At 43.1% G+C, this 8,588-nt stretch overlaps 1 pseudogene; it reads right to left on the bottom strand.

Annotated features, from left to right (window-relative positions):
• Positions 1-1,393: 1,393 nt before the first annotated feature.
• On the bottom strand, positions 1,394-8,136 carry LOC103272627 (annotated as a pseudogene).
• Between the last annotated feature and the right edge of the window lie 452 nt (positions 8,137-8,588).

The following is an 8,588-nucleotide window of genomic DNA, read 5'->3' as shown; positions in this document are numbered from 1 at the left end:
ATTGGTCTGTTTAGAGTTTTAATGTCTTCTTGTTTCAACCTTGGGGAGGTTGTGTCATGTCAGAAAGTCCTCCATTTCCTTTAGGTTTTCTAATTTATTTGCATACAGATGTTTATAATAATCTCTGATAACTTTTTGAATTTCTTCGGGGTCAGTTGTGACATTGCCTTTTGTGTTTCTAATTCTGTTTATTTGAACTTTCTCTTTTTTTAGTCTGCCCAGGCATCTACTAGTCTTATTTATTCTTGCAAAGAACTAGCTTCTTGTCGATTATTTCTATATTTTTGTCTTCTATATCCTGCAGTCGTTACTTGATCTTGGTGATCTGGATTCTCCTGCTGAAGTTAGGATTTAGATGATCTTACCTTTCTAGCTCTCTTAGGAGTGATGTTAGGCTGTCTACTTGTGATCTTTCTGTTTTCTTGATGTATGTGTGCAATGTTACAAGTTTTCCTCTTACCACTGATTTTGTGGCATCACAGAGATTCTTTTTTTTTTTTAGTGTAGATAACAAAGAACTTTAATGGAAGGCACTTTGGACAACAGTGCCTTCCATTAAAGTTCTTACATGAAAGTAAGAGCCCACATAGTACCACCTTGCTCTGGTACTTCTCAACCTGCACCAAGGATGCTGATCCCACTGGTATGATACTGCCTCCCAAAGCACTGGCTGATATTTTTCCTTACAACAAGACAAAAAAAATGTCTTAGACTAATAACAGACGAAGGTTTTGGGAAGAAAAAATACAAAATTATACCAACTACTACAGCGTAGAAGATTTCTAAGAGTTCTCAAGTTTATAAGAGCCTTCCAAATGCATTTATTCTGTGGTCTTTTAAGTCCCCATGACAAAAATAAAGTTAGAGGTAAATCCCTGATTCAGATTGTGCTTCAGGAAGAGCTACATGCATAAGTAGATTCAAGAGCCAAACTTCTGTTTGTCACTTGATAATTCAAAAACACACAACTACTTTCATCTCAAGGACAGGATCACAAATTCTATTTACTCTCATTAAATACTTTTGACATTGAGACCTTAGGAAAACTGAATTCCTGGCTTAAGCCTGTAGCTTCTCTTTTAAGTAGAAATGGGTATTTTTGCTCATTAGCACTTAAAAAAGACTCATCTACTTTTTGCAATAATTTTTGGGGGGATACCTTTCTTCCTGTGATAGTCATTCAGCAAGACACCCAAAAGACACATTTTCCCAAGTTCTTTCCAAAAATTAATCTCGAGGAAAAAGTCATCTAGGAGAGCAAAACTTGACTTTAAGTAGATAAAGAATTGTTTATATATATTAAACCAAGTAATCCACTCAGGGCTTTAAGAGTTTTAAAATGAAAACATTGTACAACTGAACAGTGCGTGAACAGGGTGGTGCTGATGAAGTGTTACTTGGACATTTTGGTCTCAGAAGGTGTTTCCCCAGTATGCAATGTCTTCAACAACCAGAAAAGACCAGCAGCTTCTCATATCTTACTGAATTCAATACAGAATGCCTGCACTTCAATAAATAAATCCTGTACATTAATAATTTTGTTACGGATCAAGGATTGGAGAAAAACACATATAAGACACACCAAACAATTCTGCATATATTTATCCTTAATTTGTTCACAAATGAAGCTGCAATTTGATATATAAAGATGAATAAATTTAGACGGTACATCAGTAGCTGTAGTCAGTCTATTTACAACTTCCATTGAATGTAAGGACATGTCCATGTTGACCAGGTTGGAGAAATACTCTGATCTGGCTTGACTACATTAATTTTAGCAACATTTCTACGGCAACTAGAGAGTTGTTTTCCACAAGATCAGGAAGTTTGACTGGAGTGAGGCCAATATGACAGACAAGTTTGGGGTCTTTTTCCTACTCACCAAGGAGCTGTATTTGTTGGGGAGAAGATAAGGGGTTTTTGAAGGCCTTTGTCATTATTTGCTTGATCTCCATGCCAGTGCTGTTCTTTTTTTTTGGTTGCCCAGGCTGGAGTGCACTCACAACCACCGCAGCTGTGACCAGTGCTGTTCTTAGTACACATTGATTTATCCCTGAATCGTGTGGTCAGGCTCAGTGGGATTTAGCCAAGCCACTTCATCTTCACAGATGTAGAGTGGAGATGTTGGATGAATAAACTCTGGCTGAAAATGACTTTCAATAGGTAGTTTTGGTCTACTAACTAAAGCTTCTGTGATCTGAGAGGCAACTGAGTTGTCAAATCCAAAATTAGAAGAATGTGGGTTTGGGTCACTGTGAATACTAGTGAAGCTAGTCTTATTTTGTATTGGCAATTCAGACTGGCATTCAGCTAAGGCTAACTGAAGCCCACTAATGTCCACAGATTGGCCCATGTTCCCAATATCCATCAACGCAATCTGGCGAGGTGTTTTTTGGAAGAGTTACTTTGGGGTTCCAGCATCAACTGGGAAAGAAAAAACTTCTCTGGTAGAGTTATAGGAGGTGAAAATCCTGAGAGCGGTGGCCAGTCAGGCTCCTGGCCGCTGTGGGTGGGCTGTGTGCATCCCAGAGATTCTGATGAGATGTATCTTTTTGTTTGTTTCCAGGAATCTTTTTATTTCTGTCTTGATTTCCATTTTGACACAGAAGTCATTCAGCAGCATGTTGTTTAGTATCCATGTCTTTGTGTATTTTAGGGGATCTTTTGGTGGTGATATTTATTTTTATTCCACTGTGATCTGAGAAGATGCATAGTATTATTTCAATCTTTTGAAATTTGTTCACACTAGATTTATGTCTAAATATGTGATCAATTTTAGAGTACATTCCATATGCTGATGAGTAGAATGCATACTCTGTAGATGTTGGATGGAGTATTCTGTAGATGTCTATTAAATCCATTTGATCGAGTGTCAAGTTAAGGTTCCAGATCTCCTTGGTGGTTTTTGCCTAAATCTGTTAGTGGGGTATCTAAATCTGTTATTAGAATAGCTATACCTGTTCTCTTCCACTATTCATTTGCCTGAACAACCATTTTCCAGCCCCCGACTTTGAGACTGTGAATCTTCTTTGCAGTGAGACAAGTTTCCTAGAGGCAGCAAACTGTTGGATCATGCTTCTTTATCCAGTTTGCCACTCTGTGTTTCTTGTGGCTCATTTAGTCCATTCACATTCAAATTGATTATTGAAATTTGAGAGTTTATCCCTGTCATAGGGCTCTTAGGTTGCTTTGTTTCCTTTTTACTTTTGTGTTTATATATTTATGTGTTTTCTATTTTTTTTGAATACTCTCTTTGCTCTGTTAACTCTGTGCTTGCCTGTACTTTTGTGACGGGTGTGACTGTTCTTCCCACCCACCCTCCTTGTTCAACATCTTATTAGGCATTTCCTGAAGTACTGGTCTGGAGGTGGCATATACTTTTAGGGACTGGATGTCTGGGAACAGTTTTAATTCACCGTCACTGTTGAAGCTTAGTTTGGTGGGGTAGGAGAGTCTTGGAGGGTCTTGGCTGAAATTGTTTATCTTTAAGAACATTAAAAATTGGACTCCAGTCCTTCTGACTTGTAGTGTTTCTGCAGGTAAGTCTGGAGCGATTCAGATGGGTTTTCTCCAGTAGGTAGTCTGAATTTTCTCCCTTGCCACCTTTAGGATTTTTTCTTTCATGCTTACTTTTTGAAGGTGGGATTACTATTGTGTCTCGGGTGATGGTCTTCTCTTGTGATACCTTGGGGGGGATCTGTGAATCTCTCTTGTGCTTGGATGGTCACCTCTAGTGAGATGTGGGAAGTTTTATTGAATGACCTCATGAGATGCTTGTTCCATGGTGTTCTCAGTTTCCCTTTCTGCTTCAGGGATACCACTCAGGCATAGATTTGGGTTTTGGACATAGTCCACATCTCTCAGAGGCTTTGCTTCTTGTTTCTGAGATTCTTTTCAATGTTTCTGACAGACTAGGTTAATTCCATATTTTGATCTTCAGGCTCTGAGATTCTTTCTTTTGCCTGGTTGACCCTACTGTGATTTTGTTTTTAATTTCCAGGATGAAGTTCTTTATTTCCATTATTTTAGAGTGGGCTTTTCTGAACTTGGCCAGTCCTTTTACTTCCTGTACAACTTTGGTGAGTTTTGCTTCTAGTTTCTCTTTGTTCTTTCTGTTCCTTTTAGCCATCCAATCTCCGATGTCTTTGACTGCCATCTGGAGCAGGTCATTCTGGGGCATTTCCATTGTTTGTGCTCTGATAGCTGCTTTTTTGGTCACTGTCTCTTTAGGACTCTGAGCGTTGCCTATTTTTTTGTTGATTTTTCCTCATTTGTGACAGGCATCTCTTCCTTCTCTATAATTCTTCTTCTATTTTGTTGCTCTAAAGCTAGTCAATGACCCTCTGTTCCTGGCCTGGGAGGATAGCCACCAGCTGCTGGTGGTGGGCTGCAACCAGGTTTATTCTGCAGGTGGGCTTTTTCTGCCTGGAAGCTGACCGAGTACAGGTTTTGTTCCCTGGCTCCACTTGGACTTTGGTTGCCCACCACTATGCCCTGACCAGGACTCCTCTTGTATGGGAATGACGACTTGCGCATGGCTCGGAGGGGGTGAACAGACTCAGAGCATCTTGGGATTCCTCACCCAGTCTCATTCACCAGTCAGGACTTCAGTTCCTATGCAAGCCCGGTGATGAGGCACCTGGATTCCCACAGCTGCCATTGCTTTCTGGTCTTTAAGTTGCCAAAGAGACATTTGCTAAGTGCAGGGTGCTTCCCCCATCCAAAAGTGTTTGGGTGTTTCTGTCTATCAGTGGCTGGGTCCCTACTCTCTGCCTTGCTCAGCAAGAGAGGTGCTGGTCTGCTGCTGCACAGTGGCCATCTTGGATTCCACCCCTGAAGTACCCCTTTAAGGGCACAGTTATAAATGATGATTTATAAGTCAGAATACATGAACTTTAATTATTGATTGATTGTTTAGGATTCACATTGGCTGCCTCCACATGTGTCTGTCCTCATTTTGACTAGAAGGGGGAGTGTGGAGGGAATACAGAATTAGAGAAATGGAGAGAAGCTGACATGACTCCCTGTGAACCAAGTACCTCGGGCTGTTGTAATTGGGCTGACATGGCGTGAGCCTGTTAGACACCCACTCCTGGTTTGCATGAGAGTATGGGCCAGAGAAAAGGAGGTTGGGCTGTGGAGGGCAGGGTGGCAGAAGAAGCTGGCTGGCCTGGCTGCTGCCCCCAACTGGCAGTCATGGATTCACAGGCAAAAACTCCACTTGATCCATTTTTCTGGAGGTGAGGATGCTCTGGGAAACTGAGGGCACTCAAACACTCTAGCGATTGATTTGCAAACAAGAACTCTAGTCTGTTTACTTACAGGAACCTATGTGTTGTGGGGAGGGCACTTGGGTCGGGACAAGGGGCAGAAGACTCTGTGCTTGTCTTGGCTCTGCCTTGCTGGTTCTGAGCCCTTGGGCAAGGCACTGAACCCTCATCTTCAGAACCCAGGAGAACGGAAGTGGGAGCTTATGTGTCTAATTCACCTGCCCAAAGTGCCCTCAGGTGATGCATCCCACTGAAATAGTCATGGGACGATATCCATGTGCCTCACCTGTTGTGAGGCTCAGATGAGAGGATGGATGAAGAAGCTGTGAAGAACCATAAAGTATCAGCTGAGGTGAACAGCCATGGGGTTATTCCCATTTCTGACACTTGCAGTCTCTAGCTGGGACTCCTCCATATTGGTGCTCGCATAACAGCCCAGGAAGCTACACGTGAAATCAGAAGGATGCTTGGTGAGTGTGGAACATGCGCCTCGGAAGCAGAATGGATGCTTCTTACTGGCTGGGAGCACCTGGGGGGGATCCCTGATGTACCCCTGACACTAGAGCCTGCAGGAAATCTGCCCCCGTGGGTATGTCTTTCCTGGGTTGTGCAGAGCGGGACAGCTTCATTTTTACTACCTCCCTGCTTTTTCCAAACTTCTTTTTTGGCTCCTCCCTTTAAATCTGTGTTGCCTTGGATATAATCCAGCTAATCAGATCCTAGTTAGGTTCCACTTATTGTGTCCAGGACCTCGTTCAATGTGTTATCTTCTTTTCTTAATAATGTTCATAAATATCTCATTTTTAGTTAAAAAAAATTTTTTTTTTAAGAATTTGAGTTTAGGGGCTGGGTATGGTGGCTCATGCCTGTAATCCTAGCACTTGAGTAGTCGAGGTGGGAAGATCCCTTGAGCCCAGGAGTTCAAGGCTGCAGTGAGCTATGGTGGTGCCACTGCACTCCAGTCTGGTTGACAGACAGAGGTTCTGTCTCAAAAACAAAACAAAACAAAACCCAAACAAACAGCAATCTGAGTTTAAAGTAAAGGTTCCAACTTAAGGTACTCTAGCAAGGAGTTCAGCTACAAAGATGAGATTGATTTTGGCAATATAAGTGCATGAAGGCAAGGGAAATAAAAGGGCAGTCCAAGTCCCTTCTTGCTTTATTTCTCCTGACTTTGATTCTCTATCTGGCCTTTCTCCAGAAAGGCCTAACAGGCTCTAGTTACAAACCAGTGGAATCATGAGCTTCAGGAGTTAGCTCAGCGTCATTCTGCACTTCCTGAGGTGGGACCTTCAGCCCCTTTTGCAGGGTGCTTGGTGTCATCACAGATAAGCCAGTTTCAAAACTACATATGTGTGTGCGGGGATGTGTTTTGGTGGGCACACATAGGAGCACCCACACATACCTCCTTCATTCTGGAAACTTCCCTGTCCCTGGAGTCCTGGTTGTGTGCACCTCGAGGGAAGGATAAAGTTGAGCTTGGCATGACCCGGAGCTCTCCTGTCTCCAGGACACACTTCTGTCTGTAGTCGTCTTGGCCTGGCAGTGACCACACCTTGTACGTGGCTTTCAGATGCTCTCTCATGCCCAGTTCAGTAGCTTTGACCAAGTAAAAGAGAAGCCTTGGTCAGCTGCCTCTAAGCCCTATTTCCCCAAATTTCTAGTGCTGGGGGTGGGTGGGGCATTAGAAATACCCTCCATGCAAGGGCAGAGTGAGAACTGGCATTATCCTTACAGTTATTAATATCCTCATTTGTGGGGCAAACAGTCCAAAGGCCCAGGAGGAGGTCAGGCGACTTGCCAAAAGGTCACACTTGTCAAGGGAGGACGTAGCTGGAAGGGATCCTGCAGTGGACTTTGTTGTTTGTGGGCTTCCTGTCGTCTGTTCCACCTTCTGATGGTCTTTGGGGGTGGTCTGTCTCTTCTGTTCCATTGGATCTTGGTGGTTTGCTTGTTTGTTAGGATTCCCTACCCTCTTGTTGTCAGGAGACCCAGGACGGGCCATGAGATGTTCCCTTCCTGAAATTTAAACCACAAGCTGAGATCCAAAACACGTTTGAAGGACTGACAAATTCTTGCTTCAGTTATCCAGAGTTGTGGCAGCTATAGTCAATTAACAACTGGCTGTGATGGGGTCTGTAGGACTGCTTGGTCTGTAATGCTCTTTCTTCTTTGTCATGCCACTTCTTTGACCTAGAGGTGGTCCGTCTGGTGATGGCCAGTGCTCCTTGTCACCCTGCTAACATCTGAACATAACCATCAAGTGATTGCTACTTGAATTTGAAATTAAGACCTATTTTATGAACCCAACATGCTCTAGGTACTGGAAATCTTGGGGCAGATATATCCGTTATCTCCTTTCATTTTCCTGAGGCTTGCCAGAGCTAACTTTGTGTTCACAGAAGACACAGCAGCTGACTAGGAAACTCTCAGTCACCCAGCCGTCCAAGGTGGGTCTCAGCATTTGTTTGTGTTGTAATCATGCTCTTCCTTCTCCTAAGTACTGATACTACAGAGCAAATTCCTCTTCTATATCTAGGAATTAAAGATTCTTTTCAGTCAACCACTATGAAAATGACCAGTCTGGTCAAGTTGCTTTAGGCCAGGCGGGTGTGTTTTATTTTGTTGGGGTCGGGGCAACTTTTATTGACAAAGCTATCTAATGTTATCATTCAGTGAAATATTTTGAGTAGAATTTAGTACACAGCAGTTTCACAAATTCATCCAACTCTTATGCAAGATGCAGAGATGAACGAGACTGACCTGTTTCCGAGGGCTCAGTTTTGTTTCTGGAAGGTCTCCTCTCGCTAGGGTTGGCAGATGGTCTTTCAGCCTGAATGGTGCCGGCTGGTCTTCCATGGTACATCGCTTTTGACCAGAGCTGTTGTCTTTACCTGGACTTGGTCTTCAAGGGAAAAGGAAGCAGGCGAAGGGGAGCTCACAGGAACATCCTGGGAAGCCCTCATCTCGGCCAGCCTGCACTGTGTCTTTTCACTCTTTCTGGGGTGGGGTGGTTCTAAGACCCTCCATTCAATCCCACATCACTGTCAGGATGGGAATTACCAACTGGAATTCTAAGAGATTGATCTAGAAATGGATATAAATATGGGAGTATCCTGTTCCCCTTTAGTAGGACTTAAGAAGGAACTATTTCTTGATAATCAGGTAACATTCCAGTCTAGGTAACTTTGGATTTTCAGGGTAGGCATTGTATTCAGAACAAAGGCTCTTATTGGAGGTAGTGCTTAGTGAAAGCAGGCCCAGTTCTATGCAATTTCCAGCTAGGGCTGCCATGGATGGGCTGATGACCTTGGGCAA

This window comes from Carlito syrichta, unplaced genomic scaffold (assembly GCF_000164805.1).
Source record: "Carlito syrichta isolate Samal-C Ts95f unplaced genomic scaffold, Tarsius_syrichta-2.0.1 Scaffold312962, whole genome shotgun sequence".
NCBI classification, from domain to species: domain Eukaryota; kingdom Metazoa; phylum Chordata; class Mammalia; order Primates; family Tarsiidae; genus Carlito; species Carlito syrichta.
The sequence above is the reverse complement of the archived record's forward strand: the minus strand, read 5'-3'. Positions and strand labels throughout refer to the sequence as shown.